At 47.2% G+C, this 24,470-nt stretch overlaps 1 pseudogene; it reads right to left on the bottom strand.

Annotated features, from left to right (window-relative positions):
- The window catches only part of LOC135057409 (alpha-2-macroglobulin-like protein 1), a 200,749-nt pseudogene that overhangs the window by 65,830 nt on the left and 110,449 nt on the right, over positions 1-24,470 (bottom strand).

Here is a 24,470-nt window from a genome sequence, read left to right on the forward strand (position 1 = left end):
TACAGGAAAACTTTATAAAATAGTTGTCTCTCAGTTAGGTGGAGCTATAAACAGCACCCAGGCATTATTAAACTATTAGTTTAAATCTAAAATACACCATTGGTTTATATCTAATATACACAATCCATACCTCCCATGACCCATTCCAGGAGGAACAAAATGCTCTCTACCTGGACTTCCCTCCTAATCTATGAATGTGATCACCTGTGTTGAAAAACCTCTCTTATCACACAGGTGGCAATCAATCATATATCAAGAGGGAAGTCCAGATAGAGCATTGTATCTCTCCTGGAATGGGTATTATTGGGAGGTATGCACAATCTAATATACACCACCCACCCTTCCCTTGGGCACACCTGTCTTAAGTGCCCCAGCCCCCCCCCCCCCCCCTCCCAAGGCTTAATCCGGCCCTGGTTGCGTACAAATATGATGATTGGGGGTCTGCTCAGGTGCAAGACCAGATTGCAACCCCCTGTAAGACACAGCATGGTTGACATGCTGTGCCATTTGGGGGTAGCTCCCGGCACCATTCTTCAAAACGGGTGCGTTTCACCCCCATTTTGAAGGTGTGACAGGTCCAGGGCCTGCATTGTCAGCCACAGACTTCCTGGACCCAGGTGTCTGTGTCCGATGGCCAACCTGAGTAAGCTTCAGCTTATGCAGGCTGGTCAGTGCCTAAAATCATCGCAATTCACAATCGATGGTTGCGATGGTGATCCGAAGCGCAGCACTCGGATCTTCACTAATGCAATTAGGAGGCATTCGTCTCCTACAGACGTCTCCTGCTGCATTAAAATTTGATGGACACGGAATTGCACGGCCGATCGTCGTAGCTGTGCAATTCCTTACAGACATGAATCAGGCCCATTGTGCAGATAAAAAGTGATGGAAAGTTTTAAAATAATGGCCCTCATTCCGAGTTGTTCGCTCGGTAAAAATCTTCGCATCGCAGCGATTTTCCGCTTAATGCGCATGCGCAATGTCCGCACTGCGACTGCGCCAAGTAAATTTGCTATGCAGTTAGGATTTTTACTCACGGCTTTTTCATCGTTCTGGCGATCGTAATGTGATTGACAGGAAATGGGTGTTACTGGGCGGAAACAGGCCGTTTTATGGGCGTGTGGGAAAAAACGCTACCGTTTCCGGAAAAAACGCAGGAGTGGCCGGAGAAACGGGGGAGTGTCTGGGCGAACGCTGGGTGTGTTTGTGACGTCAAACCAGGAACGATAAGCACTGAACTGATCGCAGATGCCGAGTAAGTCTGAAGCTACTCAGAAACTGCTACAAGGTGTGTAATCGCAATATTGCGAATACATCGTTCGCAATTTTAAGATGCTAAGATTCACTCCCAGTAGGCGGCGGCTTAGCATGAGCAAATCTGCTAAAATTCACTTGCGAGTGAACAACTCGGAATGAGGGCCGATATACATACAACAATCTATTGTGAATGCAGCTGCTGGACTTATATTCTGTACAAAACAGTTTTCCTCTGCTGCTACTCTGCTCTGTCAGTCCTTACATCGACTATCTGTATCTTATGCAATACCGTCTAAAATATTTTTGTTAACATACAAACAAACATACACCAGTGGGGGCAGTGTCGGACTGGAGCATGAAGGGCCCACCGGGGGTATGCAGTGGTAGGGGCCCATGAATAGAGGTGTGGTCAGCCTCCAAAGGGGGTGTGGCCAGCCACCACAGAGGTTTGACTAACCATTATAGAGTACCTGGTCTGGACTCCTTGATAATTTATATAGTAATTAATGTTAGTTCATGCATGATAATGTGCCAGATTAATGACAGCAATGTACTGTAGAGAATACATCATAATCCTGTGCAGTATAAGGTAACATATGTATAATATATAATTCAAGTGCACAGTCTAGAACCTGATCCCTAGAGGAGGAGGAGGGCCCCCCAGGCAGTGGGGCCTACCGGTGGTTTCCCCTGTACCCCTGTGGGCCAGTCCGAGCCTGAATGGGGGTAAATCTGAGTTGATCGCAGCAGGAATATTGTTAGCAGTTGGCCAAAATCATGTGCACTGCAGGGGAGGAAGATATAACATGTGCAGAGAGAGTTAGATTTGGGTGTGGTGTGTTCAATCTGCAATCTAAATTGCAGTGTAAAAATAAAGCAGACAGTATTTACCCTGCATAGAAACAATATAACCCACCCAAATCTAACTCTCTCTGCACATGTTATATCTGCCTCCCCTGCAGTGCACATGGTTTTGCCCAACTGCTAACAAAATTCCTGCTGCGATCAACTCAAAATTACCCCCAATATACATCTCTTATCACAAAATGTCTCCTAGATTGAACCCTTTGCTCGGCCCAAAATCTGTGTCTCTCATCTACAGTATATACATTACTTGCTCTGTGTCTCTCATCTACATTCATTACTTGCTCTCATTCAAGGATACAGAACTATTTTGGCCTGCACCCTTTCTGTGGAACACCCATCCTGGCACAACAAGACTGTCTTCAACCCTCTGTAGAACAGATTCAATTAGCAGTGAGACTTACCGCGAGGCTGCAGCACTAGGTTTAAAGCCCATAACTATTCAATTACTTGCCCATTTCCACTCGCCAATTTTCTGTTGATAAAGCATGTTAACCCATAGCTCGCAGGTGCCCGTAGCTATGAAAATGAACTGCTTAGTAAGCCCCAGAGGGGCTGCAGCCGCTTGGTAAGCCCCATGGCTAATTGAATTTGCTACCAAACCTTCAAGCATACCCTGAAAACTCACCCCATTAGAAAATCATATCAAATTCTAGAACCCCTCACATAACCTCCCTAGACTATTCTACTCAACTGGCTCCCACTGACCACAGGACAACATTGCTGTGTTGGCCTGGAGTCAGTAGCCCACCAAGAACATTTGCAATCTGGATGAACCATTTGTAATGTGTAGCACTTATCATATGTATAAAATTCCAATTTCCCTGTTGATTGTAGGCTTGGGAACAGGACCTTCTTATCTACTTGTGTGTCTGTCATTACCCGGTCTCAGCTTATTACTGTTTCGTCCCCAATTGTAAAGCGCAATGTAAATATGATGTCGCCATATAAGTAACAGTTAATAAATTAATATATTGTTGTCTCCAGAAACATTGTAGAGCGTTTAAGTCTGTGTCATTTGTCAAAACTGATGCTTTACCGAAAAAACTTAGGCTGGGTACACAGTTGCTGATGTACACCCGATATATCGTCCGAACCGGTGCATCAGACAATATATAGTATACATCAACAAGTGTGTATACCATATATCGTTAATGATGCACGCTCCCATGGGTCATTAATGAGGTACAATATCTGTAGTTTTCAACTTGAAATCTAAAGATATTGTACGAGACGGCACGTACCTGGATGTGGGTGCATTCCGTCACTGACAAGATGCAAACGATATCGTTCAGTGTGTATGAACGATATTGTTTGTGGGGGATCCTGCACGATGTCACTGACATCAGCAAGTGTGTGCCGAGCCTTAGACCTTGACATACAATATATTAAAATATTTTAGATTTAAAAAGCCTGTCCCTGCCTCCACTGCAGTGGGCTGCCATTTTAAGAGGTTGGACCTTTTCTAAAACAGCAGATACACAGTGATAGTCAGATCTTCAGGCATTCCTCATGTTACCTGTATGTATGTTATCACATCAAAACATTGTCCGAAATTTGCGGGTGGAAATACAATTTTCTGCAATGGATTGGTGAGGGACAGCGGTGGATTTACGGGCCAGACTGCCCCTAGATGCAATATTATTGGTCGACCCCAATTGTGTCACTGCCCCCTCTTCATGTCAAAGCCTGTCCCGATGCCTCCAGACTGCAAAAGCAGCCCCAACCTCACCCCCACCACCACAACCTCCTGCTCCACAATTTGCTGTAAATTTCCACCTTGCCAGTTGCAAAATAAAAAAAATATATCGGAATGACAAAATTCAGAAAATCCACCAATGGTGAGGTAATATCTTATGCTTTATAAAAGTTGCAGAGGAAAGACAGGGCAATACTGAACAATATATTTTACCTTAATAATTGATAGATATTGAATCCAGCCATTGTTCATCTGTGGCTTTTTTTTAAATCAAATGTCTTGCCCAGTTTACCAATAGCCCTGTGTTCCAGAAATCCTGGCATTACCCACTGTGTTATTTGGGGTGGCAGCATGAACTGGGCGCCATCTTTACAACAGTGGCATCTTACCTTTAACGAAGCCTTGAACAGTTTCCCCCTGTTTCTGAAACTTCCACTGGGCAGTTGGTTTTCTTTAAGCCAATTAACACTCTTCTGAATGCATTTGTTATCCACATGGATATAGCGGGAAGCGGCACTGATAGACTTCATCACATAGGCCGTCAACCTGAGAAAGGAGGAGGAGTTCGGGGACCAAGAGATAAGTCACTGGGAATGGAAACTAAGTAGCTGAGGTGACATTCTCCTGAAACTTATAGAATAAGAGTCCAATACTATACAATGGAAGCATATTTACCAGGTGCTACCCTCTTTATCTTTTTCGCCAAATGCACTGAATGACCCATCTTCTCTCTGGTAGTTCAGCTCCCTTTCATATCCTAATAAGACATAATAAAGTTAATTGGCCTCTGCAAAGGCAAACAATTGTCATGGAGTAAGGTATTGATAGATTACTCTCTATTTACCCAATGTACAATTCTAGTCTTGCACTTAGGCCTCATTCAGGTTGGATCGCAAAACACGATCTAACCGCAAAAATGCAAAGAGGAGGCGGAGACGGAGCGGCATGAAAATGGAGGGGCGCCATTTGAATGGGGGGAGTAACATGGGCATGAACGGGACGTCACACGCAGCCGCTGCAACCACAAAGATGGCGGTGGGCCTCTGCGATCACAACTAAAATTGCGGTGCAACTGCAATTTCAGAGTGGTCTCGGGGGCGGGGGGGGGGGAGGGGTTGACGGGTCCACGCTGGGCGGCCTTGCCCTGCGATGGGCAGCCCCCAGCATGCTCTTAAAAGGATAAAGGATTGCAAATTCTGCTACTTAGCAGAATTTGCAATCCTTACTGAATGGGGTCCTTATACCTTACATGTCCCAACTCATCCCTTACTTCTTACTTCCACTGTACTTTACTTGTCCACATTTGGTAGTTGTCATGTCCCAACTCACCATGCATAATATACTTCTGTCCCAGTTGCTGAATCTCCTCTGTAAGTTGGTTTGAACTCACCAAGTAGTCCATCAGGAAGATATTGGGGACAAGAAGCTTCTCAATGCCCTGTAGGGCAGATCCCATTATATCTCCTATAAAGGAACATGAATATTACATCTTAGTTATGAGTCTGTACACTGCACATGGAAAATCATACAGTGACCCACTGACAGTCACACAATCAGTAGAACAAAGTATTCCTTTAAACCGATTTAGGGACGCAGGGAATATTGAGATAAAAGACAATGGTGGTCATTCCGAGTTGTTCGCTCGCAAGCTGCTTTTAGCAGCTTTGCACACGCTAAGCCGCCGCCTACTTGGAGTGTATCTTAGCTTATCAAAATTGCAAACGAAAGATTCGCAATATTGCAAAAAGACTTCTCTGTGCAGTTTCTGAGTAGCTCGAGACTTACTCTTCCAGTGCGATCAGTTCAGTGCTTGTCGTTCCTGGTTTGACGTCACAAACACACCCAGCGTTCGCCCAGACACTCCCCCGTTTCTTCAGCCACTCCCGCGTTTTTCCCAGAAACGGTAGCGTTTTTCAAACACTCCCATAAAACGGCTAGTTTCCGCCCAGAAACACCCACTTCCTGTCAATCATATTACGATCACCAGAACGAAGAAAAAACCTCGTAATGCCGTGAGTAAAATACCTAACTGCATAGCAAATTTACTTGGCGCAGTCGCAGTGCGAACATTGCGCATGCGCAGTTAGCAGAAAATTGCTGCGATGCGAAAAAAAATACAGAGCGAACAACTCGGAATGACCACCAATGGGAGAGATCTATCAAACCTTCTGAAGAGGACAGGTGATGTTGCCCATAGCTAACAATCAACATCTAGCTATCATTTTATAGACTGTATGTGATAAATGATAGCGGGAGGCTGATCGATTGCTAGACTTCACTTGTTTATTTTCAAAATATTTCATTCATCTCCCCCTATAATCCATATAGTCCTCTTACTCCCTTGACTGATTTAAGACCTGCATAAGGTTGACACAAGATATCTAGAGGAATGTCACTGAAACAAATGTTTACATTGGTAAGCATAACATTAACGTAACTATTACTTTTTTAAGCATGTATATTTCTATCTGGACCAGCAATGAGACTAAGGTAAACAGATGCACAAAACTAATGTCCTAATGCTGACTTGACCTTTTGCCAGCAGCTAGCAAGGGGCAAATGACACTGTGAATGTCCATACCCCATAACAAGCAGGGCGGCATATGCACCAATACAGACTGTGTATCTGACACTTGGGCATGGTCTTGCAGTTGTGACTCATGCTGACCAGCAGAAACACGCACATAGGGGTATATTTACTAAGGTCCCGATTTTGACCGAGATGCCGTTTTTTCTTCAAAGTGTCATCTCGGGAATTTACTAAGCAGAAATCACGGCAGTGATGAGGCCATTCGTATTTTTTTGCAAGTCCAAGAATAAAAATACGAATGAATACACCATCGGTCAAAACGCGGCTGTTTAGATATGAATCTCGGTCATTTACTAAGAAGTGCAAAGCAAAAAAAAAAAAAAAAACACTGCCGTGAAAAAATACAACTCGTAAAAAAGTGCTAAAAAAAACCAGACCTGCTTTTTTGAGCCGTGATTGGTTAGGCATGCACGGATCCATGAGATCCGTGCATGTATATCAGTGGGAAGGGGTGGGAAAGTGTTAATTTGTTGAAAAAAAATTGCGTGGGGTCCCCCCTCCTAAGCATAACCAGCCTCGGGCTCTTTGAGCCGATCCTGGTTGCAGAAATATGGGGAAAAAATGGACAGGGGTTCCCCCATATTTAAGCAACCAGCATCGGGCTCTGCGCCTGGTCCTGGTTCCAAAAATACGGGGGACAAAAAGCGTAGGGGTCCCCCGTATTTTTAAAACCAGCACCGGGCTCCACTAGCTGGACAGATAATGCCACAGCCGGGGGTCACTTTTATACCGTGCCCTGCGGCCGTGGCATCAAATATCCAACTAGTCACCCCTGGCCGGGGTACCCTGGGGGAGTGGGGACCCCTTCAATCAAGGGGTCCCCCCCCCCAGCCACCCAAGGGCCAGGGGTGAAGCCCGAGGCTGTCCCCCCCCATCCAATGGGCTGCGGATGGGGGGCTGATAGCCTTTTTGTAAAAGTGATTGATATTGTTTTTAGTAGCAGTACTACAAGGCCCAGCAAGCCTCCCCCGCATGCTGGTACTTGGAGAACCACAAGTACCAGCATGCAGCGGAAAAACGAGCCCGCTGGTACCTGTAGTACTACTACTAAAAAAATACCCAAAAAAAGACAACACACACACACCTTGAAAGTAAAGTTTGATTACATCCATCCACACAAACATACATACATACTTACCTTATGTTCACACGAGGGTCGGTCCTCTTCTCCAGTAGAATCCATGGGGTACCTGTTGAATAAATTATACTCACCAGATCCAGGGTACCAGGCTCCTCGGATAATCCTTTTGTAATCCACGTACTTGATTAAAAAAATAAAACGGATACCCGAGCCACGCACTGAAAGGGGACCCATGTTTTCACATGGGTCCCCTTTCCCCGAATGCCAGAAACCCACTCTGACTGATGTCTAAGTGGGTTTCTTCAGCCAATCAGGGAGCGCCACGTTGTAGCACCCTCCTGATCGGCTGTGTGCTCCTGTACTGTCTGACAGGCGGCACACGGCAGTGTTACAATGTAGCGCCTATGCGCTCCATTGTAACCAATGGTGGGAACTTTCTGCTCAGCGGTTGACCGAAAGTGACCTCACCGCTGACCACAAAGTTCCCACCATTTCAGTGCGTGGCTCGGGTATCCGTTTTATTTTTTTAATCAAGTACGTGGATTACAAAAGGATTATCCGAGGAGCCTGGTACCCTGGATCTGGTGAGTATAATTTATTCAACAGGTACCCCATGGATTCTACTGGAGAAGAGGACCGACCCTCGTGTGAACATAAGGTAAGTATGTATGTATGTTTGTGTGGATGGATGTAATAAAACTTTACTTTCAAGGTGTGTGTGTATTGTCTTTTTTTGGGTATTTTTTTAGTAGTAGTACTACAGGTACCAGCGGGCCCGTTTTTCCGCCGCATGCTGGTACTTGTGGTTCTCCAAGTACCAGCATGCGGGGGAGGCTTGCTGGGCCTTGTAGTACTGCTACTAAAAACAATATCAATCACTTTTACAAAAAGGCTATCAGCCCCCCATCCGCAGCCCATTGGATGGGGGGGACAGCCTCGGGCTTCACCCCTGGCCCTTGGGTGGCTGGGGGGGGGGACCCCTTGATTGAAGGGGTCCCCACTCCCCCAGGGTACCCCGGCCAGGGGTGACTAGTTGGATATTTGATGCCACGGCCGCAGGGCACGGTATAAAAGTGACCCCCGGCTGTGGCATTATCTGTCCAGCTAGTGGAGCCCGGTGCTGGTTTTAAAAATACGGGGGACCCCTACGCTTTTTGTCCCCCGTATTTTTGGAACCAGGACCAGGCGCAGAGCCCGATGCTGGTTGCTTAAATATGGGGGAACCCCTGTCCATTTTTTTCCCATATTTCTGCAACCAGGATCGGCTCAAAGAGCCCGAGGCTGGTTTGCCTTAGGAGGGGGGACCCCACGCAATTTTTTTTTAACATTTAAAGTTTTTTTTTTTTTTTAACAAAGTGCACAATGAAGCCCAGCACGGATCTCTCAGATCCGGCCGAGATTCATTGTATTAAAGTCGGCAGTGTTTTACAAGTCACTCACGTAAAACACTGCCTAAAAAAACGAATGACATCGACATCGGAAAACCCGAAAATGCAGAATACGGCAGCTTAGTAAATTAGTCGTAACAAATTCAAAAAGTTGCAGTTTTACACTTTCGATGTCATTCGTGATTATTCTCCCACCAAATCGGGAGAATTACGGATGTTAGTAAATATACCCCATACAGTAGGCAATGGATTTTTTGCACCTACATTAGACTATGTGCAAATACCCACTCATGCTGATGACCTGGCATAACCCAGGAGTATATGATGCCGTAGTTTAGCCATTCTGAGAAATGTATACTGTTGCATATAAACAGAAAGACTCTGAAAGTGACAAGTTGATACAAGATTTACACTGACATACTGTGGTCAAGACTTGTTTGGTTGGGATGCGGTTACATTGTTAGCAGTTGGGATCCCGGTGGTCAGGATACCGACGCCGGAATACCGGCCACTGACAATGCAGACAGCCGGAATCCCGGCTAACAGGGGCTATTCCCACTCGTGGGTGTTCATGATACCCAAAGGGTGGGAATAGAACCTGTGGCGAGCGCAGTGAGCCACCGAGCCCGCAAGAGGCTTTATTGTACTCACCACCTTGCCAGCATTCTGGTGGCCGGGATCCTGGCATCTGTATGCTGACCGCCAGGATCCTGGCCACCGGCATACCATACCCAACGCGGTTTGTCCATTTCTGAAACTTTCTCTATCTTCCTATTTCTAGAACTAGTTGTAAGAATGAAAAATGATATAATAAAAGGTTCCGTTGCTGTGTACAGATGAATACCATCAAAGGCCCTGGAAATACGCTATATTATTGGCAGTTATTTATGCCCATTTTGTACCCAAACTGCAGCATTCGCGCCCGTGATTTTATGCTAATACAGCATCTTTAGATGCACCATTGAAACTTGCACGAGCCCCATGGTAGGTGCAGAGTCACTGGCAGAGTATGGCCTCCAATGTTAGCGATTGTGCATCTAGGTTTGCAGCCATTACAGCAACAGTGCCACAACACTCCCATAATGCACCAGTAAGATCGGACCATCTCCACGTGTCCGCCTAGAAACCTCCCTATCACCGCCAATGAACACCCAATATATTTCCAAGGCGTTTTTGAGACTGTGTATCACCCATGCACCTCATGACTCTGTGTGCACGGGCTCTGGGTGCCTGCATAGCGTGACTTAGATGCATGCACAAACAACAGTAGTGTGTCCAACTAAGAATGAGCCCAATTAGCGCATAGAATATATAACTTCAGCACATAGAAATGTCTTAGCCTCTGAATGAATATTCACCTCAGGGGTGTAAACAGACCTATGGGAGACCCATAACAAAGTTTTCAAGGGCACCCTCTTGCTGTGCTTTACACAGTGTGCAGCAAGCACTCACCCAGGGCCAGCTCTAGCATTAGGGAACTTTAGGCAGCTGCCTAGGGTGCCAGGATCTGGGGTGGTGCCACTGAGTCTGCACATTCCAAAATTAAGGATATCCTTGTTCCACTTCATGCAAGTGGTGGCTGTGGAACTTATAAGTCACACTTTCATCTGAAGGGCTGGGAAGTGGGTATTGTTGGTGGTTGGGGGTAGTAGGCTACAGTTTTTCTTAGGGTGTCGACAAACCTTGCACTGGCCCTGCGCTCACCTCCTGATCCCCGTGGGCAGCTTCACTTTTTATAGCAGTGTGCTGCTGCCCAATCTTCTGTGCCTTCTGGCTTTGTCTTTCCTCACTGGGGATGTCCCAGCAGGCTCAGCACAGCTAGAAGAGGTGAAATCGCCCACAGGGATCAGGTGATGAGTGCTTGCTCCACACATTTTAATTGACTGAGTGTGTTGCCGGGGGAGGGCCAGGGCTTAGAGGCAGCACAGGCCCATAGCAGCTGCCCCCTGTGCATATACTGTAGCTATGCCTACGATTCACCTGTATAATTAGGCCTACAGTACACTGTAACAACATTAATAACATGAATTGGAAATAGAGACAAGGTTAAACGAGATTTAAAAAAAACTTGACATAATGTTCCTTGATCTACATGAGTTACACTTCTTTAAATATATATACTGTATGATAAAATAAACTAATGTTGGCCTTACCCACTACTGTGAACACAGCAGATGCAGATTCAGGCACCATTACTGGGGGCAAAGCAAGGGTAACGTTTTCCGAGGAAACAAAATCTGAGTAACAGAAAATAGGAGAAAGTTAGAAATTTAAATTTTTAGTGATAATCCAGAAATATTATTTTTAGTTTGTTTATATTTTCAATTGCCTGCGATGTCAGTACCATGTAAAATTACTAGCAATTAACAGTAAATTATTCTGAAATTATTTTTACATGTAGTGTAAAAACTAATGCAACTGAATATAATTTTTTTTCATTTAAATTATTATTTCAATATTTTTTAATGGTAGTTATAGTATGTTGTGTGAAACATGTAGTTGCTGCAATACACTACTGCTCATGGGCATATCTATAATGGTGGAGAGGTAGGTATATGGGCCCTCATTCCGAGTTGTTCGCTCGCAAGGCGATTTTAGCAGAGTTGCTCACGCTAAGCCGCCGCCTACTGGGAGTGAATCTTAGCATCTTAAAATTGCGAACGAAGTAATCGCAATATTGCGATTACACACCTCGTAGCAGTTTCTGAGTAGCTTCAGACTTACTCGGCATCTGCGATCAGTTCAGTGCTTGTCGTTCCTGGTTTGACGTCACAAACACACCCAGCGTTCGCCCAGACACTCCCCCGTTTCTCCGGCCACTCCTGCGTTTTTTCCGGAAACGGTAGCGTTTTTTCCCACACGCCCATAAAACGGCCTGTTTCCGCCCAGTAACACCCATTTCCTGTCAATCACATTACGATCGCCAGAACGATGAAAAAGCCGTGAGTAAAATTACTAAGTGCATAGCAAATTTACTTGGCGCAGTCGCAGTGCGGACATTGCGCATGCGCATTAAGCGGAAAATCGCTGCGATGCGAAGATTTTTTCCGAGCGAACAACTCGGAATGAGGGCCATGATATGGAGGCAGGGTGTGAGATGCAGGCCTCCCTACTCCCATAACATTTACTTAGCTCTCCGCCGATGCTGCTGTAATCATTGGGAAAATGGTGTTAGAGACATTTGGGGTCATTCTGACCCATTCGCTCACTGCGTTTTAACGCAGCGGAGCGAACGGGTTCCTGCTGCACATGCGCCGGCGCCGTAGTGCGCTGGCGCATGTCAGACGGCCAAAGGCCGTAGCAGGGATGCGATCGCCTCTGCCTGATTGACAGGCAGAGGTGATCGCTGGGCGGGAGGGGGCGGAACGGAGGCATTTGGGAAGCGGGCCGCAGCAGCTGCGTGACGTCACACGCAGCCGCTGCGGGCCGGGGAGCGATGAGTAGCTCCCGGCCAGCACGCTAAAGCTGCACTGGCCGGGAGCTACTCTTTAAGTGCAAAGGCATCGCCGCTGTGTGATGCCTTTGCACTTCTGCGAGGGGGGGCCGGACTGACATGCGAGGTGGGCTGACATGTGGAGCGTCCCCCCGCATGTCAGGGAAGAAGATCGTAGCTGTGCTAAATTTAGCACAACTACGATCAACTCAGAATGACCCCCCTTGTACTGAAGTTCAGTGCATGTGCCGCAAAAAAAGTCACCAAGAAAATGACACCTGCAACATTTTTCAGGAATTCTGCACATGCACAACAGACCCTGGCACAGTGCCAGAGGCTACTTGCTGCATGCACCAGCTAGAGGGGCCCTATACAAACTCTGCACATGGGCATCATCCAGCGGTGCAAGTGGGCAGGTACGGGTGGGTACGGCGTACCCTTAAGAATTTAGCCATGGGAACGCCATACCCACCGCCGCCAGCCCGTCGCTCCCTCCCTCCCTCCGCTGCTGCTCACCGCCACTGCTGCTTGAGGGGAGGAGAGCGCAGCGTTGCGTCTCTACTCCCCTCAGTGTCTACCTTCAATTCAGCGCCGGCCCGTGAGCCAATCAGGGCTCGCGGTCCGGCAGCCAAGGCTGCCGGACCGCGAGCTTTGATTGGCTCACGGATCGGCGCTGAATTAAAGGTAGACACCCGCACCGCCGCTGGAGACTGGAGGGGCAGGAGAGGCACAAGCTGCGCTCTCCTCCCCTCACACACAGGATCAAGACAGCAGCAGTGGTGAGCAGCAGGGGAAGGGGGGACATGTGTACCTGGCACTGGGGGGCATATCTGGCACTGGGGGGACATGTGTATCTGGCACTGGGAGCATATCTGGCAATGGGGCATATCTGGCACTGTGGGGGCATTTCTTTATCTGGCACTGGGGGCATATCTTGCACTGGGGGGACATGTGTATCTGGCACTGGGAGCATATCTGACACTGTGGGGGCATTTCTGTATCTGGCACTGGGGGCAGATCTGGCACTGGGAGCATATCTGGAATTGTGGAGGCATTTCTGTATCTGGCACTGGGGGCATATCTGGCACTGAGGGCATATCTGGCACTGGGGGGACATGTGTATCTGGCACAGGCGGCATATCTGGCACTGCGGGGACATGTGTATCTGGCACTGGGGGCATATCTGGCACTCTGGGGGTATTTATGTATCTGGCACTGTGAGGCAATGTATATCTGGCACTGGGGCATTTGTGTATCTGGCACTGTGGGGCAATGTGTATTTGGCACTGTGAGGCAATGTGTATCTGGCACTGTGGGGCAATGTATATCTGGCACTGTGGGGCAATGTATATCTGGCACTGTGGGGCAATGTATATCTGGCACTGTGGGGCAATGTATATCTGGCACTGTGAGGCAATGTATATCTGGCACTCTCTGGGTATTTGTGTATCTGGCACAGTGAGGCAATGTGTATCTGGCACTGTGGGGCAATGTATATCTGGCACTGTGGGGCAACATGTATCTGGCACTATTGGGGTCATATGTGTATCTGCCCCTCCCCCCATATGTGTATCACGCCCCCATTTTCATTGGCCACACCCCATGTGGCATTTGGCCACACACATTTTTGGAGCACGCGCGCCTTCGGCGCATGCACACAGTGCCTGTAAGTCATTTTTTCTACTTGCACCACTGGCCCCATCCTTCTCTTAAACCATCCTGTCGCTAGTATATGTTGGCACTAGAAAGTGCTCTTAATAGATAGCAAATCCCACCACTTACAGGCTGTTAGAGTACTTCCTGACGCAAATCAAAGATTGACAGATTGATTGGAGTGGTTTAGTCTGCACAGTAAAGTAATATACGGATGGGTTTCTTTTTCATCTTACCTGCGGTAGTAAGTATTCGTGGTGCATTTGCCATGAATAGTGTTTCCGCTGCATGCGGGCGCACAACATATGTACCCACGATCCTTAGGCTCACATGGTGTGCACGCTCCACCGAATCTGCTGCACACAGGCATGAATAATCGCATCCGTGATGCATGCGTCTGGCACTACTCACCATCTGTTAACACCAGGGCCGTAACTAGGTGTGTGCCGATGGTGCCATGCCCACAGCGCAAATGCACTGAAGGCGCACCATCTGGCAGCACACCCCCGTACGTTCGTTATTGCCAGTCAGTCACTACTGAAAGTCCCGCCGCCGCTGCTTGTCTCACGCCTCTGCAAGGGAGTGGGAGCGCTGCCGTAGCCGCCACCTGGCAGCACACACCTTCCCCCTGTCCCGCCGCCATCCCTGAATCCAGCCACCACCATCCCTGAGTCCCGCTGTGTCTGGAAGGGACTGGGAGCTGTGGCGAAGCTGCCATGTGACAGCAGTCATCCCCCCCACTCCAACCCTGAGTCCCGCTGGCACCGCCGGCTGTCTCCTGCTGCCTTTGTAAAGGACCGCAGAGCGTCGCCGCAGCTGCCAGCTCCCTTGAACGCGAGAAGAGTGTGTGCGTCCTCTGTGTGCTGGATCATGGCCCCACACCCCTGTAAAGGACCGAGGAACATTGCCGCAGCTGCCAGCTCCCGGAACCCGAGGAGAGTGTGTGCGTCCTCTGGATGCTGGATCGTGCCCCCCCCACCCCAAGTGAGACAGAGACACACAGACAGACACACGCACTCACTCACACACACTCACTCACTCACTCACTCACTCACTCACTCACTCACTCTCTCATGAAAAAAAGTGGGGAATGCCTGCCTAAATACCCCCACAAACACACTCTCTCTCCACACACACACACACACACACACACACACACACACACACACACACACACACACACACACACACACACACACACTCTCTCTCTCTCTCTCTCTCTCTCTCTCTCTCTCTCAAAAAGGGAGGAATGCCTGCCTAATGTGTAAAGAAAGGTGGACTCTGCTGATGTAATGTGTAAAAACAAAAAGGGGAACTCTGCCTGCTTAATGTGTAAAAAGTGGGACTCTGCTACTGTAATGTATAAAAAAGGGACTCTGCCTGCCTAATGTGTAACAAAGGGGACTCTTCTGCCGTAATGTGTAAAAAGTGGGACTCTGCTTCCATAATGTGTAAAAGGGGACTGTACTGTGTAAAAAGGAGCTCTACCTAACATAATGTTTAAAAGGGAGCTCTGTGGCCACGCCCCTTCCCCATGAAGCCATGTCCCTATATTTTTGGTACGCGCATTAACCCTGTTTTGTATATGGGGGGGGGGGGGCGCCGATGCTGTTTCTTGCACACAGCGCTAAAATCTCTAGTTACGCCACTGGCCAACACACAGGGAGAGTTTCAGCAAACATTCTAAAGCGGGTAAGTGGAGATTTCCCCCACAGTGACCAGATTGTATTTATCATTTCATAGACTGCAGGAGATAATGATAGGTAGAATCTGAACGGCTACTATGGGCAACACCTCTGCTTGTCCTCTTTAGGAGGCTTAGGGGGTAATTCAGACCTGATCGTAGCAGCAAGTTTGTTAGCATTTGGGCAAAACCATGTGCACTGCAGGGAGGGCAGATATAACATGTGCAGAGAGAGTTAGATTTGGGTGGGTTATTTTGTTTGGGTGTAGTACGGTTTGCCGGCGGTCGGGCTCCCGGCGACCAGCATACCGGCGCCGGGAGCCCGACCGCCGGCTTACTGACAGTGTGGCGAGCGCAAATGAGCCCCTTGCAGGCTCGCTGCGCTCGCCACGCTGCGGGCATGGTGGCGTGCTACACTATTTTATTCGCCGGCGCATGCGCAGTTCCGACCCCATCGCTGTGCTGCGATAAACTGCAGCGAATGACCCCCTGTGTGTGATACAAATCCCTTATTACTATAGCCACAGCATGTATTGGTGTATGAAGTAGTTACATCACACTTAAACTGGAAATTGCACTGCATCAGGGACGTATTAACACATGGCCATGCCCCTAGGCTTTCTGGTATTTCATGCCCCCTCCGGCAATTCAATCTATCACCCCACTACAGGTGACATTTGGGAGGCAGAGCTTATTCCATCATTTACACTTTCAGTGCTTATACAGACACTGATACCCAGTTGAAATAAAGTCTGCTGACCTCTATTCTCACAGCGCAATCATTCTTCCTTTTCTTTTTTCTTTTGAAATCCCGACTTGTGCTTGTAAATGTCAGCCACCATTTTTTCTTAAAAAAAAAATAGAATTAAAAAAAAAAAGCTCATGGAGGTGTAATAAGGGAGGAGGAGGAGGTGGTATGCTCTTCAGTGGCATAAGGGCGATGTACTGTATGTGGGGCACTTTGTCCTGGGTGCAATGGCAGAGGGGGTGCTGACAGTCCTACCAAGCTACAGTGTTTGCTGTGCCCACGGGCATGAGACCAGGGGGGTACACACTGCACATGCTGCATCTGGTTTTGTAATACTTACCCTCTGAAGTTCTGCAGTGGCAGCAGTGCTGCAGAAACCACTAGGAAACTGGTGCAGAGGCCATTTTCCCAGAGTTTTGTGTATACACACTAGACTCTGGGGCAATACTAGGGTCTTCTAGTGACCCTAGTGCCCAGAGTTCATCCAGGTTAGTATATTTTTTTTTTTTTGCCAGGGCGGTGGGATGGGGCACAGTTTTAAAATTGCCCTGGGCACAAAAACCCTTTGTTACACCCCTGCTGATGTTACAAACCTATTGGTCTGCTGTCTCCCCATTTTCTCAAAACAAACCTCAGCTGACTACGAGGGCAAAGTGCCTTTAACTATTGGAGCGCAGGTAACAGTAACCATATTCTGACATTGATTAATTTGCTTGGTGCTTTAGTGGATCATTTTAATATTTTCTGTGCATGTAATGTGCTTACAACACGCAGATGCATATAATGGAAAAAGCATGTTATTGATCTAGTAATCTGATAGCATAAATTAGCATTGTTGGAAATATATCCTGTTTATAAATGGAATTCCCTGATACAGGGAAAAATAGGACCATTATTTGGATTATAAGTAGAAGAGAGCCCTACAGTATGTATTCAATAAATACTTTAAAATAAATACACTATGGGTGGAATTCAAATATTTGAAAAGTCGGTTGGGTGTCTGTTTTTTACTGTCTATTAGATAGGAAAAAAACAGACACCCAACTGACTTTTCAAACATTTAAATCTCCCCCTATGAGTCCTCATTTTAAAAACAGGAAGTACAGATCCCTCCCTGAATATCAGTTGCAGTGATGTTACAAGGGTTACAATGACCCTTGTACTGTGCTGTCCAAGGTACTGAACAATCCAACTCCAATATAATTGAGAAAGCAAAGTGCTTCAGTGATTAATAAGTAACACACTACTGTACCTCCACCACAGAGAATGGAATTGTAGAATATTTCAACTGGCATGCCTTCTGCCTGCACATAGACAAATGCAGAGTGTTATGTTAGTTATACTGTACACAGTGCTCTATTTAACTCAGATGCATTTTGTAAATAACATACAAATATCTACATCAGTTGTGAGTAAAGCTAAGTACACACTGTACAATTTTCAGGCCATCCTGTCAGATATTGGGCTGTTGGCCCAATAATTATTTATTGTGTATGCTGCACTGGGGCTAAACCATGTAGAAACAGCTCCTGATATAGGGAGTGATTTGGACCTGATCGGGGGAGTGTAAGTTTGCTGTGCGTGTGTAATTGCATGTGTATGCCGAGTGCAGAAATCCACTGTGTGCAGTCTGTGCGCAGCCCAGGACTTACTCCTACAGTGCGATGAGAACAGGCTGATCGGAGCCGGAGCTGACGTCAGACACCCACCCTGAAAACGCTTGGGCACGCCTGCATTTTTACTGACACTCCCATTAAATGGTCAGTTACCTCCCACAAATGGCCTCTTTCTGCCAATCACCTTGTGAATGCCCGTGCGATTTGAATTTTCGCACCATCCCGTTGTTGTTGTCCGGTGCTCATGCGCATTGCGGTGCATATGCATGCGCAGTTATGACCTGATTGCCGCTGTGCGAACACGCACAGCAGCGATCAGGTCTGAATACCCCCATAGCATGTACTGCACACACATTGGTGGTCATTCCGAGTTGATCGCTCGCTAGCAGTTATTAGCAGCCGTGAAAATGCTAAGCCGCCTCCCTCTGGGAGTGTATTTTAGCTTAGCAGAAGTGCAAACGAAAGGATCGCAGAGTGGCTACAAAGTTTTTTTGTGTAGTTTCAGAGTAGCTCAAAACCTACTCAGCGCTTGCGATCACTTCAGACTGTTCGGTTCCTGTTTTGACGTCACACACCCGCCCTGCGTTCACCTAGCCACGCCTGCATTTTCCCTGGCACGTCTGCGTTTTTCCGAACACTCCCTGAAAACGGTCAGTTAACACCCAGATACGCCCACTTCATGTCAATCACTCTGCGGCCACTAATGCGACTGAAAAGCTTCCCTAGACCCTGTGCAAAACTACATAGTTCGTTGTGCCCGTACATCGGCGTGTGCATTGTGCCACATACGCTTGCGCAGAACTGCCATTTTTTAGCCTGATCGCTGAGCTGCAAACAAATACAGCTAGCGATCAACTCGGAATGACCACCTATGTCATTTATGTCATTTTGGAATCATTCTGAAAATGCAGTGTGTATGGAACTTGACCCGACATCTGCAGACAGTCTTATAGATCCACTGATTGGCAAGATGAATTGGATTCGAAGTGATCATTCAAAATGAAACCTTTATTGTGTATGTGTGTACGCTGTATTGTATAAAGTCTGTTTTCTGCATAGTTTAGTCTGTCAAAATGGGTCTACTCATTACCATTGTTTATCAAATCTTATACTGTACAACTAGTTTTAGAGACAAAACAGTTTTTTGTAGCTGCTTGGATGGTGATAATTATTGGTTCTATGCCTAAGGATGGGTACACACTTGACGACATCGCAAATGAAGCAATGTCGCCAGCGATGGGACCCAGCATCAGCAAGTGCATACACACTTGCTGATGCCAGCAGCGACAAATGACGCCTGGGGGGTGGGTAAGTCTGCGCCATGCTGCAGCATGGTATCATTAACAACATCCCCAAATTTGACCGCATGCACAGGTGACAGGGGATGTCGTTAATGACCCACGGGAGCGCACATCATTCATGATATAGTACACACTTGGCCTTAGCTTAGATTTTTCATTTTGAGACAATGAAATTATATTTTATGTTGCAATATCAGTGGCATTCTGGAAATAATAATGTAGCATGTTCATTATTAATATCATACCATACTCAGCTGGAGGACTTATGGTGCACCTGCTACAAACACAAATATGTTTCAGAGGTGTCACAGTGATGTGTTAAGATATATTATTAGAACCCTTGGTCACTGACTGCTTTTACTGATTTGTTTTGCACCTTTACTCATAAAATCTTGTAGTAAGTACACATACAGGGGCAGATTCAATTAGTCACGGTGTTTACCGTGTGGCTAAAGCTTTATGTTTAATGTCTGAAGCTGTTCAATTATTAGGCAATATCCCTGCATGGTTACCCAACACCTAAAGGGTGTTATTCTATAGATTCCAGATTTTGGGGGATATTTACTAAGCAGTAATAAGAGCGGAGAAGTGAGCCAGTGGAGAAGTGCCCATGGCAACCAATCAGCACTGAAGTAACATCTGTAATTTGCATACTATAAAATTATTCAGAGCTGCTAAATTGGTTGATGGGGAAACTTCTCCACTGGCTCACTTCTTCCGCTCTTATCACTGTTTAGTAAATGTCCCCCTAAGTGCCTGTAATCTATGGGTTGCTCAAGACAGCAAACACAATGCAGATTTTCCTTGCAGCTCCTGAAGCTGATGAAAGATCTGTGGTAAGTTCACCCTCTGTGACTTACCTCATGGGGTAAAGCCATTATTTGAATATCTCAAGGTCCAGCATTATCCACATGGTAAACACCACACAGCTAATATCTGCTACACAATGTTTAGCTCTATAAAGATGCACCTGGATCACAGTTGTCTATTCCCTTGGAATGTCTGGGATGGGATGAGAAAGAACATGTAATTCTTGCCGAGAGAGCAGGCAATTATTTGGACCCACCAACTTTAGTGATCAACGAAGTGGCAGAGGCATGATGACTCAAATTACACAATGATCATATCATAGCAGACCTCCCAATGGTCCAGATTAGTGGACCATGAATGAGGCGGCGTTTTTTGCAAAATAGAAAGTTTGAGGATGGGTTGGGCAAGTTTTTTGAGGATCAGGGTGTGATTTGCAAGAATCTTGATAGAGTCTATTTTGTCTTGCCTTGGAGTGGGTACATTTTTGGAGGTATGATCACAGGATTTTCCATAAGCTTGACATTATCAAGCTCCTATCCCTCTGAGTGTTCAGTGTTTAAAATGGGAATGGGATTAGATGACAGTACTCAAGTCATCCCATTCTTTCCTCCACCCATTTTATGATGCAAATTGTGCTGTCAAGTTTCTGCCCAATTATGTGTGCTAGGTGCATTAGTTCTTTATGGGGTGCCCTAATTTGACCACCTCTGTTTATGATAGTGATCAAAAATGTTTACATTGGGCCTCATTCAGACCTGGTCGCACGCAGGCTAATTTTGCACTGCTGCAACCAGGTAATCGCCGCCTACAGGGGAGGGGGTTAGGGCTTTGCAGGGATGCAAACGCTTGTGCAGAGATCTGCACAAACAAAAGTTTGTGCAGTCTCTGCACAGCTCAGGACTTACTCACCCGCTGTGACGATCCAGGATGTTGATGACGTCAGGAACCCTCCCTGAAAACGGCCTGGCACGCCTGCGTTTCTCCAGAAACTCCTAGAAAACGGTGAGTTGCCGTCCACGAACGCCTTCTGCCTGTCAATCTTCATGCGATCGCCGGTGCAATCTCTTTCTTCATTCGTTTTGTCGCTGCCCATTGCCAGCCAGCGACGCGCCTGCACATTGCGGCCCATGTGCATGCGCAATACAGACCCGATCGCACGGCTGCAAAAACTGCAGCGTGAACGGGTCTGAATGAGGCCCATTACCTTTCACAATCAACACAAAGCAGCAATTGTAATAGGCTTTGCAGTGGGATTTAAAGCAGCAATTTTATTAAAGGTATAAATATATATTTACAAAACAGCCAGATTTACCCACCTTAATTAAAACAGTCTTCATTAGAGAGTCTGCAGCATCATTCTCTGGCACTATTGGTTGCTCTCCATTACAGAGCACTTCTGTATTGATGGCTTCTGTGCTCATCACAATTTTTGCAGAACCTTTGGACAGAATAACCAGTATTATCATTCCAAATGCACTCAGATCAGATGGATTGATCTGACCGAATGCACAACATTTGTTTAAAAAACAATGATCTGAAGCTGTGCACATTTTGATGCGTGTATGCACTTCCAATCATCTGTCTGACATTTCTGCCCATTGTTTAATTTTAAAAACATCAACTTTGTGATGAAGTTTAGGACAGATAATCATTTGGAATGGAAATCACTAATGTGTCTCACTAGAAAAATGGGTTTTATGGTAAGAACTTACCTTTGTTAAAACTCTTTCTGCGAGGTACACTGGGCTCCACAAGGAATGGACAATGAGGTGTAGAGTAGGATCTTGATCCGAGGCACCAACAGGCTCAAAGCTTTGACTGTTCCCAGAATGCATAGCGCCGCCTCCTATATCACCCCGCCTCCCTGCACAGGATCTCAGTTTTTAGTTAACCAGTCCAATGCAGTAGCAGGAAAAGAGACGACAATGGTTAGTAGCCACAACACCGCATTCTCACGACAGGAGACGTGTCAGCGGCTAATGCCATACCAACCCAAAGAAGCTAAGTGCGTCAGGGTGGGCGCCTTGTGGAGCCCAGTGTACCTCGCAGAAAGAGTTTTAACAAAGGTAAGTTCTTACCATAAAACTCGTTTTCTGCTGCAGGGTACACTGGGCTCCACAAGGAATGGACAATGGGGATGTCCTAAAGCAGGTCCTTATGGGAGGGGATGCGCTGTAGCGGGCACAAGAACCCGGCGTCCAAAGGAAGCATCCTAGGAAGCGGCAGTATCGAAGGTATAGAACCTTATGAACGTGTTCACAGAGGACCACGTAGCCGCCTTGCACAATTGTTCAAGGGTCGCACCACGTTGGGCCGCCCAAGAAGGTCCAACAGACCGAGTAGAATGGGCCTTAATGTGATCAGGAGCAGAGAGACCAGCCTTCACATAAGCATGTGCAATCACCATTCTAATCCATCTGGCCAGAGTTTGCTTGTGATCAGGCCAGCCCCGTTTGTGAAACCCAAACACAACAAAAAGAGAATCAGATTTCCTAATAGGAGCAGTTCTCTTCACATAGATACGGAGAGCCCGTACCACATCCAAAGACCGCTCTTTGGGAGACAGATCAGGAGAAACAAGTGCCGGAACTACAATCTCCTGATTAAAGTGGAACGAAGAAACCACCTTAGGTAGATAGCCGGGACGAGTCCTAAGAACTGCCCAGTCACGGTGAAATATCAGATATGGGGAACTACAGGACAAGGCACCCAAATCCGACACTCTTCTAGCTGAAGCAATAGCCAGCAGAAACACCACCTTAAGGGAAAGCCACTTAAGGTCAGCTGAACCAAGAGATTCAAACGGAGACTCTTGTAATGCCTCCAAAACCACCGACATGTCCCAAGGAGCCACAGGCGGGACATAGGGAGGTTGGATACGCAACACACCATGAGTAAGGGTATGCACATCAGGTAAAGTCGCAATTTTTCTCTGAAACCACACCGACAAGGCAGATATTTGAACCTTGAGGGAGGCCAGACGCAGGCCTAAGTCCAGGCCCTGCTGAAGAAAAGCCAACAGCTTGGTTATACTAAACTTGGAAGCGTCATAATCGTTAGATGCGCACCAAACAAAGTAAGAATGCCAGACCCTATAGTAAATCCGAGCCGAAGCTGGTTTCCGGGCCCGCAACATAGTTTGAATGACCGCCTCAGAAAACCCTTTAGCCCTTAAGACGGAAGCTTCAAGAGCCACACTGTCAAAGACAGCCGGGCTAGGTCCTGGTAGACACAGGGGCCCTGAACGAGATGGTCTGGGCGTTGTGGAAGTACAATTGGACGCTCTGACGATAGGCCTTGCAGGTCTGAGAACCAGTGCCGTCTGGGCCACGCTGGAGCTATGAGAAGCAGAATTCCTTTTTCTTGCTTGAACTTCCGAATCACCCTGGGCAGGAGTGACACCGGAGGGAACACGTATGGCAGCCGAAACCTCCACGGTACCGCCAGCGCATCCATGAATGCTGCTTGAGGATCCCTTGTCCTTGCTCCGAAGACCGGAACCTTGTGATTGTGTCCATACACCATCAGATCTACGTCTGGAAGGCCCCACCTTTCCACTAGGAGTTGAAACACTTCTGGATGGAGGCCCCACTCGCCGGCATGCACGTCCTGACGACTGAGAAAGTCCGCTTCCCAATTCAGGACTCCCGGAATGAATATTGCCGATATGGCCGGTAGATGGCGTTCTGCCCACTGTAGAATCCGTGAGACTTCCTTCATTGCTAGGCGGCTTCGAGTGCCGCCTTGATGATTTATGTAAGCCACTGTGGTGGCGTTGTCCGACTGTACTTGAACAGGACGGTTCTGAATTAAATGCTGGGCTAGGTTCAAGGCATTGAAGACCGCCCGCAACTCCAGAATATTGATCGAGAGGAGGGACTCCTCCTTGGTCCAACGCCCCTGGAGGGAGTGTTGCTCCAGCACCGCTCCCCAACATCTTAGACTGGCAGCTGTCGTCAACAGGACCCAGTCGGATATCCAGAAGGAACGGCCCCTGCACAGTTGTTGGTCCCGGAGCCACCAGAGCAACGACAGACGGACCTCCGGAGCCAATGAGATCATTTGAGACCTGATCCGGTGAGGCAGTCCATCCCATTTGGCTAGAATCAGCCTCTGGAGAGGGCGAGAGTGAAATTGAGCGTACTCCACCATGTTGAATGCTGACACCATGAGGCCCAGCACCTGCATTGCCAAATGTATCGACACTTGCGGACAAGATAGAAAGCAACGAATCCTGTCCTGAAGTTTCAGGACTTTCTCCTGAGACAGGAACAACCGCTGGTTGTGAGTGTCTAATAGTGCTCCCAGATGCACCATGCTCTGAGCAGAGATCAGGGATGACTTCT

Source organism: Pseudophryne corroboree, chromosome 3 (genome assembly GCF_028390025.1).
Source record: "Pseudophryne corroboree isolate aPseCor3 chromosome 3, aPseCor3.hap2, whole genome shotgun sequence".
NCBI classification, from domain to species: domain Eukaryota; kingdom Metazoa; phylum Chordata; class Amphibia; order Anura; family Myobatrachidae; genus Pseudophryne; species Pseudophryne corroboree.